This window comes from Bacillus rossius, chromosome 1 (assembly GCF_032445375.1).
Source record: "Bacillus rossius redtenbacheri isolate Brsri chromosome 1, Brsri_v3, whole genome shotgun sequence".
Taxonomy (NCBI): Eukaryota; Metazoa; Arthropoda; class Insecta; order Phasmatodea; family Bacillidae; genus Bacillus; species Bacillus rossius.
The window spans coordinates 306,937,722-306,961,548 of NC_086330.1; the positions used below are offsets into that span (position 1 = coordinate 306,937,722).

General features: G+C 40.7%; 1 protein-coding gene across 1 annotated transcript in view; it reads right to left on the reverse strand.

Annotated features, from left to right (window-relative positions):
- Positions 1–22,278, reverse strand: part of LOC134527869 (probable peptidoglycan muropeptide transporter SLC46) — a 104,248-nt gene extending 81,970 nt beyond the window's left edge. Inside the window, exon 1 of the mRNA XM_063360850.1 lies at positions 22,197–22,278. The gene's annotated coding sequence lies outside the window, so the exon portion shown is untranslated. The remainder of the gene's footprint in view (positions 1–22,196) is intronic.
- Positions 22,279–23,827: the final 1,549 nt, after the last annotated feature.

The window sequence follows — 23,827 nt, forward strand, 5'->3', positions numbered from 1 at the left end:
TAACATGGCGTCAGCGCACTCTCGCCGACGATGCACTGCTGATGGCTTTCAGCATACGAGGACAAGATGGCGGACATGACGTCATACTACCTGACGATATATATGCTTTGAAAAAAAGTGGTGGGAGTCAGTATGCCTGCAGCCACCGCGGGGGATGGATCGGTCGCCATTTTTAATTTTTTGCCCTCACCGGGTTCGAACCGAGGACTCTGACCTCCGTGTCGTAAAAGTATATTTTTTATAAGTATTTTATTAAAATTTTATTATTTGAATTTTTTTAATATTTTTTAAAAAAAAATTTCTTTAAAATCGGATAATAAATAAAAAAGTTAAAGATGGCGGCCGTAACGGAAAATGCAACGATGACGTCATCATCCAATATGGCGGAAAACACATCACCGGAATTTTCTAGAACACAATGACGTCATCCAAAATGTCGGATCCAAAATGGCCGCCGAGGTCAAGGTCAAGGTCAAAGGTCAAGGTCACATCCTGATAGAGGCTTAACTGAGGCTTGAGTTAAGGATGCTTAAGCCTCTATCAGGACATTTCTAGCCGTTGGGATTTTTGAGGAATAAAACGGGAAATTTTCCCTCGAAACGTGAATTTTTCCCTCGAAAACGGAAAATCTTTTCTTAAAACGGGAATTTTTGAGTCATTTTGAGTCATTTTTGAGGAATTTTGAGGAATTTTTGCCGCCGTGACGTCACAATCCAAGATGGCGGACACCGGCACCGTCAAAGGTCAAGGTCACAACCATCCAAGATGGCCGCCGTGACGTCACAATCCAAGATGGCGGACACCGGCACCGGCACCACACCCAGAACCCAGTCCTCGGAGCCCCTATCCTATACTACTGTAATGTTTTAATGTATTTTTATATATTATTTTACTACATATAGTTTAATAATATTACTATATGATACTTATAAAACATTTTGTATGCAGTTTGCCACACAATATGATAAATTTTATGACATTAAAGCCATGCAGAGATCTATTGGAGAGGATGCTTGCAAAGCCTCACTTTTTTATCGCGAATTAACAGGGTGTTACACCATCAGTGCGTTACTTGGCAAAAATAAATATTCTTCTTTCACGAATATTATAAAATCCAAAATTTAATGCGAATGGGCTTCCCATTTTGGATCGTCCGAAGGTGTAACTGGTCGTAAATGGCTGTAAAGATACCGTGTCACTATTATTGTGAGTCAACTTTAGTGTGATTATTATTGTGTGGCTGCTCCACTGACCTGGCTATCTGAATACATTGTGGGTTAGAGGGACAGCCAATAGGTTCTGGGCTTAGTAGGCTTAGCTCAGCAGACTACGGGCCATCGATTAATAGTAATAGGTTCTATCCTATCCCCTAAGCAGGAGGCAAAGGTAGAGTGGACCAGGTGCTCCACGTCAAAAGGTCCCTGGGCGGCACTCATCACGAGTGACTCGAGAAAACTCATGGTAGTGTCACCAACTGCTAGAGGAGCGCTGGTGTCGCGTGTGCTCCGCTGCCACGCCAAGAAACGCGCGGAATGCGAGGCCGCAACCCGACACCACAGGTCGTCCCGCGCGGCTATTGTCCCCGAACTGCGCGGTGATTGGTTCGAGGCCAGGATGACTCGCGGACCCGCGACAGTTAGGTCCTCGAGGAGAAACAGGCCGTGTACTGGACACGAAACCACTGCGTGCAGTTCATACTTTAATGGAAAATTGTAATTTTTTTCACGAAAAAAAAAATACATTTTTTAATAGTTCTGAAAGATTTCATTTGTTTTGTTATATATTGAAATATGAGTGTGTGGAATTATTGCACAGAATATTCACGTGGAGTATGTGAAGAACCGGTTTAACAGAAGAAGCAAGTAGGTACTGCTGTCTTCAAAATTATGATGAACATGGATTTCAGTCGCAGCATGTACTTTTTAAGTCCCACATACATGTGCTAGAAAGTGAAGCACTCCCGTAAAAATTTTTGACGGCTAAGTTTCCAAACATTTTTCTTACAAAAATTCAAGGAATGTCCATAGTATAGCTATTTTCCATAAATTTTATTAATAAAATATGGATATCATATTGCCAATTATATGTCTACTTACACACGACATACAGATGTTGTTGCTAATTGCTAGTTGGGGTGCTATAAAAATCATTTGCATCTAAAAGACGATATGATTGATGTACACCGTAGAAAAAATTTCTTTAAATTAATTTAGGCTATAATAATTCCACTAAACAACTGGGCTAGGATATCCATCCGGAAAAAATATATTTTATTTTCTGCCTACTAAAATGGCAGTTTATAAAAAAAATCGCATTTCCATCACGTTCATGAGTACATTTCAAATAGATATGGCAAACGACTGGTTTAGGTATTTGTTGTTTAGGATATGTGAATTTGTACGCCATGTATTAATGCTTCATGGGGCGAGGTTGGTAACTTATGAAACCTAAGATGCACATATCTTTAGTTACACGACTGACTTTTGCAATTTCGGATTTTTCTTTTCTTTTCGCTGATCATAACTTAAGTGGAGAGTTCGTTGATTTCGGCCAGCCGCATTAATACTGTTACAACCTATGTGAGCGTGAGGATAATTGGGTTCGTAAGGGATAGTCCAATTATTACAGTTTTATTAATTACTATTATTTACATTACTAATAAATATTTGTACTTAAAAATTTCCGATCTCCAATCACTGGCACTTAAAAATGTTTATTCGTAAGTCACTCATGTTTGTCAACTTTCACAGTTTGCACTCCTCATTGGAGCTAGGCTCAGCAGTGGTTCGTCTCCTTACCTCGCACCTGTCCACACACACAGCCTCGCGCCACTCAGTCGCACTCTCTCGATCCCGTCGTTCCGCGTCGCACCACTCTCTAGAGGGTCTCTCACCCTCTTCGCTGATGTCGCACTTCCATTCACTCTCGAAATTCGCGCGGAGGCAAGCGTCGCCTTTTCATACTAGTGGGTCGTCTTTCCAGAACCGAAGAGAGCGGCAGTGACGAGCCGCATCATTCCGGGCCGACCCGATGCCCGAAAAGTCCAGAAAGGCGGCGCTAATCCGTGGCACTCCGAGCGGCAGCCCGCGGAATTCTCAAGGCCGCCCAGCGACAGATAAAAGCGCCGAGGAAGGACGATGAGCGGGGTGTGGACCGGGAGGGTGCAGTGATAATCCCTACAGTTAGGCCAGGCACGCGTGGACGGCGCGTGAAGCCAGTGGCCGTACTGGGCCACCGGCCAGTCCCGAACCTGGTGCGTGTAGCGGTCCTGTCTGCGTTCGTAACAATACCTTAAAGTAATGTATATGATTCTCAGAAGCAAATTATGAAGTTGTTCTCATGTGTAACTGATCGAGAAATGCATTCAGACTTCCCTGAGAGCTCAGGCCAGCCTAATTCGATGTTGTTAGGTTATTCCAGCAAATAAGATAATCATAGATTTTTTTTACCCATAAATGTAACAACATGCATGAACTTTATTATTATAACTGGTAATATCCCATCATAGAGGCAAACTTTAAGAAAAGAGGACACCACTACCAGATAAGAGTAAGAAGCTACTTATGTAACTTACAGGCTCTTCCAGATACGTAAACGTAATGATTTAAGTCCTTAAATATTATAAAACCGTTTAAGTTCTTAAAAAGTAAATGATGCGGAATGCAAAACATGAGCAAATTGTTTACTTTAAATAAAAAATTGGCAAACAAATTTTTCATTTTACTATTAAAGGTGTTACTAGCTGTATTGTATGTTATTAGATTACTGCAATTTCATGTAAATTTTGATTCACATTATAAGCATTGTATTTTATGTTTTATTGTAAATTTCTTTACCTGAATATGTAAAGTTTACATACAAGCATATTTACAATTTTAAATATTTAAACCATAGACTGATGATGAACAAGGATGACTATACAAGTGCCAGAAATGCGATTGAAAAGAGAAATGCTATAAGAATCGAAAACAATACAAGCCAATGTAAAAATAAATACAGTGAATTTCATGCAAGACTACAGAACCTTTTTGTTTAATAGTTGCTGACAGAAAAATCTTGGCTGGTTTGGAAAATGGTTTTGGAGTCTAGCCAGACTTCTAACTAATCTGTGAATGTATTCCTAAGTTATACTGCAATTCCAAAAATTAGTTTTTTAAGCACCACAGTAAACTTTGAAAACTTGAAAATTTTCATCACTTTGTCAGCCTGCGTGCTGCTGTCTGGAAGAGTGAATCAAAGGCTAAACAAGACTGAATACCACTTAACCCCCTTCCCCCCACCACGGGGAAAATTTTTTGTTAATGCCGCTGTTAAACAGTGATTGGGTCACTCTATCTCTCTGTTGGTTACTGGCTTAAAATGGCCCAGGAAGCTACAGACATGCTGTTGCCCAATTAAAAAATTAACACAAATTTGTACTTGTCTGAATTTTGGTGTTGCCAATTCAAAAGTTTTGTACTGGATATGGATATGGAGAATTTACTTCCAATAAATTAGCAGTTCTTTGGATTTGCAGGTTACTGGATCTTTGTCGGAACTATGCTGGATTCTGGTTTCGAAGTATGTGTTCAGATTTTAACATCCACATGGGAGAAGATTCAAAGAAAGAAAATGCAATACCCACAAATCAACGAAATTATCCATAAAGTTATGTAGAATCCAAAATAATTTGCAACCAGTGATCTTCGTAGTATCTTTAAGCGTATACCTACCTGCATAGTCCTGGGTTTTCCTTGAATTTTGCTGGGACCTGGGCATATATCAAGAAACGTCTCTCCACTGAGTCCTCGGAAATCAACAATAGAACGCACAGGTCTTCTGGCTCTGGCGGTGGACTTCTAAATGGCAACTCTGCTGTGAAACACGTCGCCTGCAGAGAGATAGCCAGTGGCAGCTCTATCCGTATTCGACGTGGTGATTTGCGCGCACCGTGTTTCACTGCCAGTTTTCCGCGCATATCAAAAACGTTACGTCAGCAAGCACTTCGCTGGCAGAGGCAGGCATTACATCTCATGGTTAAGGGGAAAACCGAGACAAGGAATGCTGATAATCTTGAATGCTATAATTTTTAGATAAAAACAATCGTGTATAATTTATTAATGAAAATTTTCCTTTGTTAAAAGAGATAAAGGTAACTTAATGTGGGAGGGGGGAGGGAGTCTATTGATAATATTTTCAAAGTTCTTGTCGTTCTTCGAAATTAATTAAGCCCTGACTCCTAATGATTTTGCAAGGAAATCTAGTTGTAAATGATAGTAATTGTAGGCATTCGTAGGATTTTACACTAAGCCATAACAAGTACAATTGTTCAATTATTAAAGACTACAATCATTGGGCGATTTTGGCTTGAAAGCTTTCAGGTTCTTTCAGAAATGGTGGTGTTTCTTGCGATACAGTGTAAAGTAAACAATGGTGGAGTACGTGTGTTTGGGTAAAATCACTGTGTGTGTTTAGGTAGAATTTTTTTATTTTAAGTTTTCTGGTGTCCAGAGTATTAAAACACTAATAGGAGGGAACGGGAACGACTGTAAAAAGTAACCATCTCGAGATGCAGAAAAGAACAACCCTGACAGCCTCTGGCTCGACTCTCACGCGGCCAGAACTCTTCAAGCGCGAAGTCCTTCAGGCGCCGTTCGGCCAGAACCACCAGGCAACGACTTGGGCTCGCAACGCCTGCTGCGTTCACTTCCGTGGCAAGGAACAGTTTCCCACAACATTGCTGGCATTTGTTTGTCCTTTGAAGGGGGGGGGGGGGGGGGGGTTAACTTATTTTTTGACTACAAAACGGTCAAATATTATTAACAATTTAATAAAACTAATTTAAAACTTCATGTGTTAAAAACCAAGAAACGCATATAAAGATAGCACCAACATTATTTTTGGCTTACCTTGCTCAGTATTAGTCTGTTCTGTCTTCACAAAGTCTAGTTCAACTTGTCAATACAGTCCTCGTTGATCGTTTGGTTTTTTTTTTTTTTTTAAATTAATGATCTTAGGCATTCTTTTTGTCATTCCATTAACAGGTTTGTTCCATTTCTGTTCTTCCAGAATTAACTAAATATTTTGCAAGTATTTAATTATTTAATTTATTGGACAACTATTCCCTTATGTTCTTTTGTACTCTACCGTTAAACACCACGGTAAATCAGCAGCTCAACTGTACTTTACAGGCTAGCGGCAAGAGACCCGTCACAAGTCCCTAAGGCATCATCGTCTTAAACCTGTGGTTCAAGTTTTTCATAATTTAGATCATGCTACTGTATGTGTTTTAGACTGTAATTGGTTTGATTGTACGTTTTATTATTTATTTACGGCAGCTCAGATAGGTAGGTAAATGTAAGCTATTATTTGTTTGCGGCAGTCTCATAAGTTTGTAATTTTTTAAAATTATTTGGTTTGTTACTTCTGCTGGTCAGTAATTAGACATTTAAGATAACTGGTGTGGTGAGCGCATGTAAAACAATTCAGTGTGAGCTTGGGACAGCGCCGATATAGCCGTGCTAGTTTCGGACTGTCGTGCAGTAGTGCAGCAGAGGCCCCGCAGATGGCGACAGTGTGGCCGAGGAATGAACATGGATCGGCGTGTGACGTGGACGAGGTGGGCCGGGGAGCTGTGGACACGGACCAGGCCTGCGCGCGAGTATCGCTGGTCCGGGAGAGTGCGGTGACGTCTCCAGCCATCGCCACGACGTGCACGGTTATGGTGTCCGGTGCCTTTCAACAGCTTGGCGGTTACATTTTAGAAGAGAAACTGTATGTTTTAATATTTGAATTTTATTTTGCTCGTCTCAACTTTAGCCTGGACCCGACCAGGGCATCAGAAGAGCAACAAGACGGACGTCGAACTTCGCCCGATTGAAACTCATGGTGAAGTTGGAGATACGCCATGATGAAAGTAACGCAGCATTTCGATTTAAAATAGCAGTGCAATTTGGACTGCCCGCACGAGTCCCTGTAGATTGGAAAACTTTTAGCAGCCATTTTCTGTGTGTTAACAATTTTAGAAATACGTTTCGCTCACCGAAGATGTATATTTTATATAATGAAAAAGAAACGTTGGTACAAAAGGCTATGCAACATGGAACTTTAATCGGACTTAATTGGTTTGTTAGGCAGGCAATATAGACTATAAAATAATATCATTTATTTTAGAAGATGTCACGTTTATGTGAACGAAACAATTTTATATAAGTATAATTTTATATTTATTAATATTAATTTATTGTTTGATCTGCCGCCCTTTTTCTTCCTTATAGTTTGAAGAAAATCTCGTATTAATTTATATGATATCGTGAGTTATTTTTAATAAACCAGTGCGTGATACAACATAAATTAAAATTGGTGTCGTAATTGGTAAAAGTTTAGTCAATAATTTCTCCTAGTTCCAAGTAGTTCTTTTTAGTTGTAACTCTGCTAATCTTCGTTTGTATTTAAGACCGTCGTTCAGGGGACTTGCGGTGTTTGGGATCGCACTTAATTATAGAGTTTTGCAATAGTTGTTTTATTTGCGCACAACTCCTGATAAGAGCGACGAGGTTGTGCTCCTATGCAGGTTAAATGGCGACTTGAACAGCAGGGGAGACCACAAACCTGTGGTCAAAGTGGCTGGTTAAGAGGGTGTCCAATTTTTAGGTTCGTTTTCTGTGTATACTAACGCAAAGTAATGGCGTTAGTACAATATTCTTTTTCAAGTCATTATAGTACTTTCCACGTACGCATCTAGCCACGAATAACTGAGATAGTAGTAAGCTCTCTCAGTTTCTTTATAGTCTCAGAGGCTAACTCGCACACGATCTCCTGGATATAGAAGAACTGGTCCGTCGTACCACAGAGTTAGAGTAGACATTCAAACTAGCGACTAGTCGTCAGAACACACGCATGCTCAGAGCCCAAGAGAGAAAGCTCGAAGACCAGACTTTCTGAGGCTCATGCCTGTGTCCCTGTGGGAGATCCTACCGTTCGGCCCTCAGTATAGTCTCCACTCGAGGGTTGGCTGTCGCTCGTGTTAGACATCTCCGTCTCTCGCTGATACACACGGGGTTAGTACCTACCGCCGATTGCTGGATGACTGCAATTGGCTCGAAGACTGCTAGGGCAAGTTAGGTAAACGATGGTACAATCGCACAAGACGTGTCTGACGGCAAACCTGGTAGTGAAACATACCGTGTAATGACAGGGTTACTTGTATATTCGCATAATCATGTGATGCTTGAATGAGATGATAGAATGTGTGGTTCTTTGATTCGTGTGGTTGTCTGTCGCCGTCGAAGCGCGATGCCGCTTGGCGGGGGATGACCATGTCGCCGGGTCGCGATCTAGGAAGTTCAGGGGGGCTGCAAATTTGCAGTCCCCATGGTGACACAGGCAGTTACAATCCAATCAGTCAAAAGGGTCACAAAGTGCAGTCGCAATGGTGAAACAGGAGATCGCAATCCAAGTCAGTGAGCCACCAAATGCGTTCGCCAATGTGACATAGGAATTCGCAGTCCAAACTTTCAGTTGGGCCGCAAAGTACAGTCGTCAAAGTGACACAATGACTAGCGATCCAGGGAGTAAAAAAGCTGCAAAGTGCAGTCACCAATTTTACACAGGAAAATTCATTCCTAGCAGTCAAGTGGGCCGCAAAGTGCAGTTGCCATGGTGACACAGGGAGTCGCAGTCCAAGCAGTCAGTGGACAGCAACGTGCAGGTGCCATTGTGACACAGGGAGTCGCAGTCCTAGCAGTCAAATGAGTCGCAAAGTGCTGTCACTGTGATGGCACGCGGAGTCGCGAGGCGTGACAAGGCCAGTTCCGCCCACCGGATGTCGGGCACAGGATGTGCGCTCTGACAGAAGCCATTCTGTGGAAGATTCCTGCCATAGCGAGCGAACTAACGAGAGAAAGCTACTGGACTCCACATATCTGTGGCGACCTACCACCTCTCATTACCATCGCTCTATAATAAACTGCTAGAACTGTTTTATCAGGTTTTTTTTTTTGTTCAGTCTCAACAATTGTGTTGTGAGATCATACATACATGAATGATTTTGAACAGTTCTAGATTCCGAGTGTTTGAAAACACGGCAGTTTCATGATACTTAAAAGCTGCTGCCACGTGCCCCATTCTGTTGGTATTTGTGCTCTTAAAACTGCGTGGCTGACTTTAACAACTTTGGAGCTTTTAATTTATTTTTTATACACGCACTAAATACAGCACTAGGCTAATGTTTTAAAAGATTACAAAAATCATAACTTTATTTAAAACTGAAAATATCGCAACGTAATGCAGAACCTATAAAAATTATAAATAATGGACAAAACATGTTTTGAAATCATTATTCATTAGTATACAGATATATGATATTTTATTTAATATATTTCAGTCCTCGCTTGCTTAACTATTCCCGATGCAATGGACGATAAAAGCTGAAATGTCTACCCTACGTACAGGATCGTGAGGTGTAGCCAGATGGTGAAATACGCCGCTAAATGGAAGGTTCCCCACACATCTGCCTGTGTGGTGCTGCTTGTTCGCCAGCGCTCCAGGCGACACCATGGTGCGTGCTCGTGTTGTGCACTACGACAAGGCCCTGAGGTGGCGTGGCAAGGCTGTCCAGCGCCGACACCACGTGTTTGTTTCCCCGCCGGAACGTGCGGGCCGCTCGGCTCCGATAAACACAACAGCAATGCGCGCGGCTTTCCGCGCATGTTTGGTCTCGGCGTGAATCGTATTACATCCACAGAAACCATAGAACACCGCAGCTTGTTTGACCACGAGGCTCCCGTGCAAACACCTGTGTTATGTGTGTTTTTTTACATCTCGTGCGGTTGAGCCATAGCTGTCCTGACCCGCGCCAGCTGACCTCTAGCCAGCGGCAGTCGTGCCAGTCCCGAGATGTCCGACACATGCCCTGGGGTGTGTACAGGACCGTGAAGTCCAGCCTGAAGGTGGTTTAGCTGTGCGAGGTGTTGCACGAAGGCTCGAGGCGACGTGACCCAGTTACAGCGCGCCCTTGACCACGGTGGCCCGACTGGCCGCTCATAACAGACCCATGCAGGGTGTTTGGATCGAAGCCACGACCCTCGCCTCATAAGTAGGGGCATGCATATTTCGCAAAAAAAGATTAGGAGACTAGCTGAAAGTTAAAATACTGTATCATCGTCTGTGTTTCGTGATTGGGTGAGTTTCTTTCACGTAAATGTCGAGTGTTTTACAACACCAATCACGGTAATTCAGGGAGGAAGCAAACGCGTCCTTAGTGGCTCGATAAAATAAGGCAACCAATTTTCTCGTAGATGGTAGCGGGTATACCTACTTTGTTGCAGTCTAATAGGCGCTCAGATTTTTATTTTTCGCGAAAAATGCTGGTCCCTATCCATAAGCAATCACGGGCACAGTAAAATGAATGTCTAGCAACAAGGTCACAGGTTCTGCACGCGTCCAGATTTTCGTAAAGAAATTTGTTCAAGATTCAAAATTTCATAGACAAAACTAAAGTATGTCTAAAAAAAAAAAAGCTGCTAGTTAGCGCGCCACAGCTGTCCCAAATGCAAAAAAAAAAAAAAAAAAAAAATCTGGCCATAACAAAAAAAAATGTTGTGACCTTCAGCTGTTGGAAAATAAGCTGTACATCTAGTGAGTGGGCATTGAGACCGTGAAGACAGGGCGGTGGTTACAAATCCTCATCAGTCTCTCATTGTTAGTTCATGATACAAAAAAAATAATTCTTCTGTCTTGAACGTACATAGCATAGTGAAAAGTCGACAGGTTCGGATTACGTAAAACGCATTCTACGCCAGAAAGTTATTATTATTTTTTAATTTAAACGTGTTATTTGAATTAAATACAAACAAAATATAAAGAAAATTATATTAATAATGCATTTAGTCGTATTTTTGTAGGCCAGGTTATGAAAAGTCGTGAAGAATGTGTTGTTGGATGGTGTTATGAAACCCAACATAAGTGCTGCAGAGAACTCCTGTCCTGCCTCTGCAGCAACGTGAGCGAGGATTTGCGACTGCGCTTCGATTCCGCATACTCGACTTTCAAGTTCTGTGTAATACTCGCGTATTCACTGTTATTTATTATTTATGATTTAATAACGGAATTAATGGAAAATTGATGAAGCAATTTCATTTTACAGTGCAGGTTACTTGTTGTCGTTATGAAAAAAAAAGTACGTATATTTGAAAAAAAAATATACTGAAGATACTGCACGAACACCGCTCACCGCGTTGTTTCAGACATAGCGTTCTTATCGGCTGTTATAAAACTGAATATTTTGAGTTACTTCATATCCTGTCTGAAAAGCCCAGGAATCATTACACAAGTATATAATATTATTTTTCAATAGATATTTTTTTTTGTGAAAATATGACCGTATAAAAAACATGGATGTCGAGTTTTGAATGCTTGGTAACGTCAGATCTGCTGTAAGCCGGTTTACGAAACTTCTTCCAAATAATTACACCTTTAGTCACAGAATAAAATCGTCGTGTTTCTTCTCATATAAGCTATGATAGTGATGACGATGAAAATGATTGTTCACGAGTGTCTCCAGATAGCGATTAAATATTATACAACTATCCTTGCAGCAGTAATACATTACTTTATTCCAGTCCATTTTCCCCCCAAAATTAAAAAGTAAAATATCAATGATTTCATTTAATATATCTATAGTGATAATTTTTAAATACATCTCATTAAATTTAACTTCGTCGCTGTCATTTTTTCAGCAAACTTAAAAACTCCTAAAGCTTTTTTTGCAAAGAAATCTTTATTAAGTTTGCCATCTTGTTTCTGGGAACAAAAAAATCTTGATTAGGAATCAGCGGTCTCAGAAATCTACATGAAGAAAATTTCGAAAAAATTAAATAATTATTCACCTTGTTTGAACGATTTTTGCGCCGTATTAGAGCCATGATTTTCTCTCCTTATATTTTAACCCGTATTCGCAATGAGTGACCTCGACACTCCCCTGTAAGGAGTTGCCATGGAAGTTAATAAACGCATTCAGTTTGGCCATGTGCTCATGATGTGAGACCGCCGCCAATGTGGTGTAGCCCAGTTGGCCGAGCCAGCCTTCAGCCAGCCTTCAGCCGGCCTTCAGGCAGATATACACAGCCACTGCCCCCCTTCCGGCACCCTCACCCCACACACACAAACCAATCACCGCAGCAAGGACTCGCTTCAACTTGCAACACCGTGTTAACAGTGTGATGATATTTGCATTTTTGTGACAGCTTTAACCGTTTTTCACTCACAGTGTAATGATAACTAGTGTTTAGTTTCGAATGTAAAGGACTGTTTTTTTATGGAGTAAGTTCATCTATACTAATATTATAAAGCCGGAGAGTTTGTTTGTTTGAACGCGCTTATCTCAGTAACCACTGGTCCGATTGGAAAAATTCTTTCAGTGTTGGATAGTACATTTATAGAGGAAGGCTATAGGCTATATTATATTATCAATAACATTAGGGATCCTTACTAAAAGTCCAATTTAGAATCAAATGCGTTTGAGGGGGTTAGATACAACATGCAGTACACGTACGAAGTGTGTGTTGACAATGCCGCAGGCGCTAGAAGTTTATTTCCTATTGCCTATTAACATTGTTGCCACGCACTAGATGCCTTATCATTCTTAATTTTCCCATACAAGTAAAAAACACCCGTGTGATATTAAAAACGAAGCAATCAGTACCCTCATATAGAATACATAGAGATAGTGGGAGGTATATATGTAGATATAAAGAGATAAATACAGATAGAGAGATACATAGATATATAGGACTATAGATGTAGATAGAGATAAATATATATTTAGAGACATGGATAGATTATTTGTATATGTGTAACTACTTCAAACATATTACAAAACAAAACTGAATGAGGCATTGCAATGCATGCCGAGCATTAGCTAGATAATGGAATCTTTTCAATATTAGTAATCCCTTATTTTTCAGTTTTTTTTCTATATTGCTTTATAGAGTCTAGATTACATACAGACCACGTAAATAACTATTAACTGGAAGAACAACGTCTGTCCGGATCTGAAAGTGATATAAATTATTTTGCACACTTGACATTCAAATTAAGACAATTACTAACTACATCTGATCTCTAAACAGTTCCCCTTCACCCTGTGTTCAGCCCGGGCAACGCTGGGTACTGCAGCTAGTAAGTCATAATTCTCTTATATTTTATATTTTCATTAACTCTGAGCGTTTTCGAGTAATATATATATATATATATATATATATATATATATATATATATATATCGGCATTTGTGTTCTGCATTGAAAAACTGGTTTTATTTTTGTTTTTAATTTATGTTAAAGTTTTTGTTATTTTAACACGAGATTTTATTTTATTATTTTTCATTGAAGTGCATTTTCAAAGTCATAACTAACACAAGGAGATCAGCGCCAGATTAGCCACATGCAACATAGTACAATCATTACTGATATTATAAATACAAAAGCTTGTTTGTTGGTTTCTCCTTTCACGCAACAACGGAGCAACGGATTGACATTAGTTTTAAAGTGAAACTTCTTTACTGAAGGGGCAAAAATTTTCGAGCGTTACGAAAATTCCGATCGCACGAGGAATGGTTAAGTACGTGGTGGGGGAACCGGTGGAGGAGGAGAGTGTGTCAGCGGCGACGCCACTCCAACGCATGCGCTAGCGGTCGAATGGGAAGACGAAAAAAAGGGGGGATAGGTACGTAATGGAACATGCTATAGGCCAATGCTATTTGTAATGGCCGGAAGGGAAGACGATAGGGGAGAGGTAGAAATGACGCAGCAGTGATGCTACGGAATTCTCGCAACGTTGCTTGTGTTTGTCAACTCCTCAGTTTTCGTAACGACTGAAGATTGACGTTGCCATTGTGTTATTATTTTATTTAAAGAATAGACAAATTATTAATTAGTATGGAAAAGAGTTATTAATTTGTGCAATTGATTTTATAATTATCATTAATTTTTATGTGTATAGTTTGATCGAAAATGAAAATAATTTATCTGTATCATTTATATATAGGTATCTATATAATTTATTTATCTATTAAATTTATAATAATTTATCTCTACCTAAAAAGCGATTAAGTTTCACTTCTGTCGTGCGTGGACTCCACGCGCACATGTTTTTTTTAGCATAGAAATAGTTATACGCCGGAGAGTGACATATAGACTGATTTTCATCCCGGAAAAATGCACTTTTCCTGTGGGATGGATCTGGATGCCAAAATAGCTGAACGGATTTTGCTATTGCGCTGATGAAACTTTTTTTGTCGGGTCTCCATGGCAACGGCTACTGCATCGGTTGCTTGCAGTTCGGGTTGGATTTGTCGCAAAGTTTAATATTTCTACTCGATTATGACTTTTTTTTTGTTTTGTTACGATGTTTGTTAAGTGTGGAGCCTATGCGATTATGTAACGGGACGGGACATCGAACCACACAACTTGGGGAGAACATAATGCTTGGACAACGTATCTCGTGTGTTACGAGGGTGTCGTCCCAAGCACAAACAAAGAGACTTGTTCGATCGCTAGAGTGTGTGGAAGGTACTGAACTGAGAAGACAAGGTCAAGCCCAGCGTCAAATTGTTGGCACTCAGCGAAAGCGAGGCACGTGAAGAAGGGCGTATCGCCGCTAAGAGAGCCGCTGAATTGCCCGCTCAGACGCGGGAAAGGCTTGACGAACAAGCAGAGCAGAATGTTGTTATTCTTGATGAAATTTCGCCATTGCATTGTTGACGCTTCCTTCGTCTCCATACAAGCGGACTTTTGCATTGTTGTTGCCTTCTGAGTGTCCATGGCAATGGCTTTTTCAACGACAGTGGCGCACCCACGAGGAGGGGCGTGTTTGAGCAGTGCGAGTGTTCTGCCTGCAGCCTGCCGTAGCGAGGCTCGGGTACTCCGGCTAGTAGTGATTAAATATAATTTCACATTTACATCATATATTGTGAAAAATGTCTTGCTGGAAAATATTTAATAGCAAATATGAAGCTAACTACACCCATATACAACAATTGTAAATACCATCAGCGTATTTCTCAGCAAACAAAACGCTCTGGTTGTAGCTGTGTCGGTGTTAAAGTTATGATTATTTTAGATGATAATACCAAGTAAAACCGTGGAAAAAAATACACAAATGAACCATGTAAATATTTTAAAATAATAGTAAGTACTCACTACTAGCTAAAGACATAAAGAAATTTAATTTTTGTGTAAGATACAAGATCAAAATTTCAGTTGAATGTATATAAATAATTATAAATATTTAGTTATATATGAACTGAGTTGGTTAACGTAGCGACTGAGGGAAAGTAGAGAAAGAAGTACTGGATAGCGAGTCAGCGGATTACAGCTTTTGTCGAATGTGTTGCTGGTTGGAAGGTGAACACATTACAACAGCAGAGAGAGGCATTGGTAGTGCACGTCAAACCGGTCTGTTGAGTAACGTCTCGTTTGTTCGGTACCTGTCAGGTTCTTATTATTATATAACGTGATAGTTCGCAGTCATGATTTATAATTAATTTTTGCATTTCGACCGAGCCAAGGCACGAGTCCAAGAAATAATTGGAGAACTTTACAGAATAGTAGACAAACAACTGATCTTTCAATGATACCGTGTTTCAGTCTACCCCCATAGCCGATTCAGAAGAAACTTACGATTGGTCTTTCCAACAGCCACAGGAACATACCGTTCTGACTGCACTCCCGATTTGGAGTTGAGCTATTTAAACTCTCACTAAATAATTTAGAACCCTTTTTTGAGGAGTAACGATGTTATGGTTTGTTATAAAACGAACATTTATAACAAACTTTGCAATAAAAGTGCAGTTAGTCTCGTCTGGCTCCCGTGCACAGACATAAACGATCAGTACTTTTTCGACGCCCAACAGACTGCCTGCCGCCGGAATGAGTGGCCGGGAGTGCAGCGACCACTCACTCCACTCACTCGCGAGCTGGAGGTTGCGTGGTTACGGCTGGTTGTTCCTGGGTGTTGGACTCCAACCACGACCCTTGTCCCGCGAGCCTCGAGTGAAATGAGGCCGCGAAATAATCGTGGATCTTTAGATACACAAACATCTCGCGGTGTGTTCTGCTGCCTGGCTAGGTTCCACAGCACTGTACACACTCGAGGGACGGCACACTTTTCATGGACTGTTCCGAGCCATGTTCGTTCCGACACAACTCACACTTTCCTCCGGAAGTGAAAGCAGATGTAAATAAACAAAACCATTTACCGTTGGTGGCTTTATTTTTAGCGAGTTTCTAAACGTCTCCTCGCCAACATCTTGTTGCGATTCTTTCTCTTTGAGCCTCGCAGTCAGGCGCCATACCAGAGGTATATCTTGTTCGCAGAGTAACCCACAGTATCGTCGTTAACGTGTGAGAACATTTTAAACATTTAAAACATTTAAAACTTCTTGCAGGTCTGCCAAATTAAAATGAAATACAAATTAAATGTGGAATTAAACTTTAAACTTACATGATTCCTTCTATATTATTTAAATATAACTGGTGAATATCATACCATTTTCTATAATATTTTCCTCCTTATAATTGGAATATTTTTGGTTTGTATGGTTGTAATATAACTTACAGTAATTCATCGCCTCGTAGTTCAAAATCTCCTCCTATATGCTAGCATTTGGCACACTAGTAGTAATAAGTCCTCCGTTGCAGGCGCAATGACAGTGAGTGGCATATTTACCCAGTAGGGTAAGTATAAAGTTCTTGTTTGAATTGAGGGTTATCAGTATAATCGTTTAAAACAATATGAAAATATATGCGAAAAAATTGCATATGTTTTCCCACATTGTGATGGCCCTAGCACCCTGACTTTATTTTTATGAACTGATTTTTAGTTTAATATATTTTAATAGTTTATTTTAAAGCCTTAATTATTGTGTACACTTACCGAAGATCAAAACCAATGATTGTAATCAATCAATAATAAATATATTAATAAGTAATATGAAAAATTAAAATTAAAAAATTATGTTTATTTTAAAGATTTTCAATATATTGCCCTAGATAGTCGTCAAGATGGCGGGCTCTCTGATGCCTGACAGTCTGGAATTGTTACGAATGCGCTCTAGCGGAAAACAAGTGTAGCGCGATGAAGAGACACTGACACACTTTAGCAGAAGAAAAGGCAATCCAACATGGCAGCACTCAATCTGACTGCCATTACGTCCCGCTGGCGTAAGTGCACAAGTAATATGTTCCCTGGTATAGGTCGTGTGTCAGTCTGCTGGTAAATACTGTGGAGCCAGAATGTGAAATATTTTATTAAAATTGCTCTGGCAGGTTTGAAATAGGGACTTTGAGGTCAGTGATGTATTTTAATTATTATAAATATTTTTAGGTGAAAACTTAATAGGGATTTCAAATTTCAGGGAGTCGGTAAATGTAAACTTTTATTAGCTACTTACTAAAGCAATTAACTTCATTTGTAGCTTATAACTTTATATAAACACACTGTATTTTAATTCCATCGCCATTAATAATCAAATCTTAAAACCTTGTTAGTTAATTATGTGGTTTTGATAAAGTGCATGTATGTTTACATATAAATATATTTTTCCAGTCACTTGGTCGTAGTAAATTTACTCTGAAAATTTTCAAGCACTTATACAATGATGCATGTTTACATAAATTTACATATGCAGTGATCTGATAAAAAAAATTGGACATTTATTAATTGAACACTTGCATGTTCAATGTAACATGTCAATTATTGACACAACATATCGCCGCCTATGTCCACTTTTTAGGTTTTTTATGCTATGGACACGAAATTAATATTAGTATTCATTTGTACTATATCCACACACGTCTACGCACATAAAAATGTTTGTTCTTAATTTAAGACCAATATTATTTTGTTCTATGTCATGCTATTCATAGTTATTTGAACTTTCAAATGCTTATATCTCTGTTCCGACTTCAATGGACATAGAACACTCCAATTCTCTGGCGACGATATGTAGCCTACATCCATATATTTCAACCGAAGTCAGATATCAACTGGCTTTTCTCGAAACAACTGTGTAAAATTACATAAACTTTACTTCTTTAAAAAAATATAATGACAAACATGAAAAAAATCATTCATTTTAATAATTCAATGTAACGATTTCTCAGAGTGTGCGGAGAACAGTTGAAACATGTTTGCGTGGCGTAATTCCACTGCGATATACAACCCACCAGACCTGTCCCAGGCCGCTCATTATGCGTTGCTCTAGTGATAACACCGTTGCCAGTGAGCTCCGTATTAATGGTGTTGTTAAACACAGTCGACCCAGCACAAGTGCCGCTACAATTTTCATTTTTTCTCGCGTGCCTATGGTTTATTAATATGGATTATTTTAGGTACCAGAAAGCTTATAAATAGGCGTGAAAAAATTTCTGTTTTCGTCTAGCCTTGCGCACGACTTATGCTGGAACCACAGTAGCTCCCAGACAAGTATCGTGTTGTTATGAACATGCTGTTAGCATTCGCACAGCACCAACAAAAATAATATATACATAATATTTGTGGCCATTGCATACGCACTACACATACGAAGACCATCATTGTTTCCTATTTTTTTTCCAATGACATGATTTAGTGAAAAATGTTTATCCAAAAAGTACAGTTCAAAAAAAAAAAAAAGACTTGGCGTGAATACAATCAAAGGAATTCAGGGGAAATTATGGCAACCAAAAATTTTCAAAAAATTAAGATATATTACCAATAGTAATACCCCCGCACTAGTTTAACGATTATCTGAAAACGAAATTCCCTCGCGCATTCGAGCAGCGTCCCGGCCGCGACGCGATGGAACAGGAACTCGTTCGCCGGGAAGTCCGCGGCGCTGACGGCGCACAGGCGCGGGGCTCGGCCGCACCTTTGAATATATATACTGTATAGAAGTCGCCAGCCCAGGTTAAAATTTCTAATACGGTTTGAGGTAGTTGGTTAATTCACCGTCGCAATCGCCACCATCTCTAGGGCATCGACTTGTGGTGGTCCCTAGCGGACAAGTGCCGAACTCTTCAAACACACCTTCCCCACCCTCCCTCAAACATGCGTTGTCCTCCACCCACCCTCTACCCCACCTCTCATCCCTACAGTTTTGTGAGGCACAAACTCTAGTTGAACGACCTTGAGCTGCAGTGAATGTTGGGTTGGTGGTGCGGGGGAATGACAGCGGGCGACAGTGCTGCGCTCTAACGTGTAAATAACAACCTAAGACGATACAGGGCGTTACGGCAGCGCCGTGCAGCGGTGAAGTTCCCAAACTGCTCATCATACGCTCCTGAAAAACGTAGAGTAAATCCTATCCACTCGCGACTTCTATACAGTATATATATTCAAAGGCCGCACCGAGGCCGCGCTGGTGCGCTGCGCTTCCGTCCACAGCCGAGCGTGCAGGCCGCTGCCGCGGGAGCGCGCAGACGAGGTTCCGCCATGGCCGCCGACAAAAACTACTCGGAACTCGCAAGTTTGTCGTAGCGATCCACAGCGCGTGTCACCGGCACGTGACTGCGCACGGCAAGTCACCAGATGTCGCAGAATGGACGAAACCAGAGTGTAAGAACTGCCTCTCTTGAGACAGACTGCGCGCAGTCACATGTTTCACTCCCTCCGGCAAACAGGCTTATGGAAAAACCCATCACCGTCATCAAAATTTTATGTTGCGTTAATTTTAGGATAATTAATATCGTATTTATTTATTTTTAATTATAAACCTGGAAAATATAATCAACGCATTTTTTCGCAACAAAGTATTTTAGACCTACATAGTCAGAAGAAGAGACTGGAAAAATTCGCGTTTTCAATACCTCTAGGTTAGACTTCATGATCCTATGAGTACTTGTCCAAATAGCATCTGCTCATTGGGTACTAACTCATGACACTTGTTGACAGGGAAACTTGTGGTTCGATACTTCTTTATTTTTTTTTTTTTTCATTGGCTCAAGGTTCTTCGGGTAAATTTTGGTCCACTACCTAAAACTGCACGAATGTGAACGAGTTTTGGATTCTAGCCTATCGCGAAATGAATCCGCGAATTATTCCGGTGTCTAGTCAGACGTATTTAGAAGAAATATTTTTGGCACACAACTTGGCAATATTTACGAAGCCCCTTCCACAAAAAACGATGGCACGCACGGACGTTTCAGCACGCCTTGCTGCTGCCATCTTCAAGGGCGACTACTTGTTAGCCATCCTTGAAGATGGCTTCAGCAAGGCGGCACACTATCATCCCCAAGGACGCTGCCTTGACCAGGATGCCTGGAAGCGGTGGCCCGCGAGCCGGACAGGAGGCTGTCCTGGGCCAGGACACGTGGCCTCACGCAGGACTGCTGTGTCCTGCCGCACGGCGCCGCACTGTTAAACGTCTTCACCTTAAATTTACGAAGAACGCTGCCTACAACTCATCCAAGCATCTTCGTATTGTTACGGCAATGATTTAACGTACTATTACATGGACAAAACATTCAGAATCTTATTTTTATTTCCTACCACGCTTGTGTATACCCTGCTTACAACGAAACACCCAACTCTATGTCGGAATCAGGCGTAGTTTCTAAGAAGGTCCAGTAATCTGAACTTTTACGAAGAACACTTCGTTTATTTCAGGTTAGTTGTTCGTTTAAACATTCGTAAATTCACTGTAATTTCCCACAGTGTGCGTCGTCCCTGAACACAGCTCACCCGAGCGCCACGGTCTCTCTCTCCCAACGAACACCACGTAACAACCTGTTCCCGGGGCCACGCACTGTTCAGTACCAGCTGTGTGTTAAAACACAGTGACATCGTCTGTGTGACGCGAGTGATGGAGTTTCTTTCAGGCACATGCCCTCTGTCGGCACTGACAGCCACCCGGTGCAGAAGCGAACGCTTCCTCAGGGGCCCGTTCAGACAGGGCTCTGGGTTCTGTCGCGGGCGTACCATATTGCAGTCTGTGAGAGGTAACAGTTTCTTTCGCGAAAATTTACTTCCCCACATACATGTCACATGTATATCTTTTAGTTAAAATCAATATGATCAGTATAGCTTTAGGGACCCGTCTAGTCGGGATGTATGTGTTCGTGAGTCGGGATTATAAAAGCGCGACGCTCGCTGATGACTATCGCTGGTATCGCCTTTGGACTGGCGCGCAGTCGTCTCGTCGTCACAGGACACCTGTGAAATCTGAGCCGTAACCGTAACATTATATGGCGGAGAAATGAATAAAAAGGTGTAATGCAAGTCCCTTAAGTGCTTTAAAGAATCTGCACCAGTTGTTTTATGCCTGAAAATTACTTTGATAATCCATTTTTACTCTTCTAAAATAAATACAGTTTAAATCTTAATTACGGGATCACAACAACTTTTCGGCCCTCAGCGAATTCTTAATGATTTTCATATATAAAAAAAGACCCCATACGGATATCCTGAGCAGTTTTAAAATCGCGTTGTTTTTTTGACGTGATAACGTCTTATAAATCAATAAACGCCAGCTGCACGCACGTTCCGCCTGAGCCAAGCGTGCAAGAACCGGCCAACCACCGTGCTAGAAAAACTTCTATACCTAATATCAAACAGGTTGAGGCGGGCTTTTTAAAAGCTGAAATTTAAAAAAATTGATTTATTTGTCCAATTTTGTCATTTCAAATTAAAAATTTATTGACATTGATTTGATTTCAGTTTATTTCTATAACTAATTGTTCGTGATTATATTTAAACAAATTAAATTAAATTTGCAAAAACTTAAAATAATATTTGAAAATTAAAAAGTATGCAATTTTTCATCAATGTTTTCTAATGACGTTTTCACGTAAAATTATCGTCCGTAAATCGACTTTACAGACAACCCCATTTTTTTCCCTGAAGCTGAACGCACCGCATGTGTGCCCGGGAAATCACCAATTTTCGTGACTTGGAATACATCATTTGTATGTCTGTGAGAGAAGTAAATTGAGCTTTAGGCTCGTCGACATCGGGGCCATTAGAGACTACGTCTCTATGTCAGTGTTTTTTTTTTTTTTAACTCCTGCACACCACAGTGGCCACACATCCACACTGATGCTCGCTGCCTTTCGCCTCGTTAGAATGAGCCACTCACGCCAACATTTGCCGTTTGTGACTGCTGATGTCTTCTTGAAATGGCGGTGTACGCTCGACGTGTTTCGGAACGAGCTCGCAGTGGGAGGGTAAGAGGGTACTCACCTCGGGGCGCAGCTGACTGGTCGCCGTGCCGCGCAGAGCGACTGACTGGCTCTCTCCAGCTCGGGCCTTGAGTCCCACCGCCCTCCCCCCTCCCCCAAAACAAGCACTCAGTGGTGTCGTCCCTGTGGAGGGGGGGAACTGCGGCACCTCGTCCCGAGTTGAGGCTCGTCCCGCACGGCATTACGGCGCTGCATCTGTGTTCAACACGCGCCTACACGTCAGTGTCCGAGGACTAGTCCAAGCGAGCTATTGGCTCATTTACAGGAATGGGTCTTAGATATTGGCAATTTTTTTTGTATCGCTGGATACTCTGATATCTCGAGCAGGTTTCAAACCACGTGTTTCTCCTGAAGCTCTGCACAATGACGACCACTGTTGCCTGATTGATACTACCGAGCTTTAATGTTGATAACTTTATTTTGTATAGGTTATCATCTGTAATTATAATTTAATTTTTTATTGTTGTTATTCTAAGACCATAAATTAATGTTCATTGAAGGCATTATTCCACTTGTAGTCATTGGCAAAATAATTCGGTGCTAACCACAAATTATTATTTTACAGGAGAAACTGTTTGTACCAGTTGGATCACTATCAATAACAATATCAATAACAAGGCATTCCATAAAATAATGTTTTAAAACAAAAAAATTGTGTGTGGAGTGTTTTCTAAACACACCATTTTAATATTACAAAAAAAAATAACGATCGTGGGTTCAAACCCGCCCAACTCGCAAATATTTTTATTAGCCTAGATATTTTGAATATCTCCGAAAAAGGTCTACTAAAAAAATTTTAACGGTACTATTAGACAATAGCAATAAAAATAAGTACAATTTGGCTGCCTGCGAAAAGCACTCGCTGGCTCAAAGCTAAGGAAATAGCGAACAAGATCGCGGAATTTTTTTCCTAACCTAACTAAAACTAAGTGTATTTTGGAGGGGTCCGGGTTAGGGAGGGACCTAGGTGCGTCTCAGTCCAAAGCCTATACGCCTAGTCATGCTGGGATTAGCCATGCAGGGAGAGGGTCGCAGACATGGGATTTTGAATTGGGTAACAAATTCATAATAATAAGATCGCGGTTTGCCTCAGAAGGCAGTCGAACACGACCGAACACGACCGAATACAACCGAACATTGCTCAGCATTGCCGGATTTGGCCGAAACCAAATGAAATGCAAGCTTTATCGTTTAATGGGGATTAGCAAACTTGCTAAAATAAATACATTGTGTACGCAGTAAAGTTTCAACTCAATTATTGTACGATCGTTTACTTTTATCACTTTACAACAATGGCCAATCTACGCCGTGTAGGTGTTTCTAGAAGAAACAGGCTTGCATTGCAGGCGATACCGTGGGATGGAAAATGCCCTCTTAGTTTTTAGTTACATGATCCACTCGTCTACTCACTCACTCTCCCCCCTTATATATATATATATATATATATATATATATATATATAGAGAGAGAGAGAGAGAGAGAAGACATATAACTTTATTGTAGCTACAATAACAGCCGTATTGGTCATAAATTACGTCCAAAATGTACACAAAATGTAAATCTATTAGAACTTCGTCCAGTACGTTAATGAACGAAATCAGACTAAGGGTGGAGTTCAGATTCGTCATATAA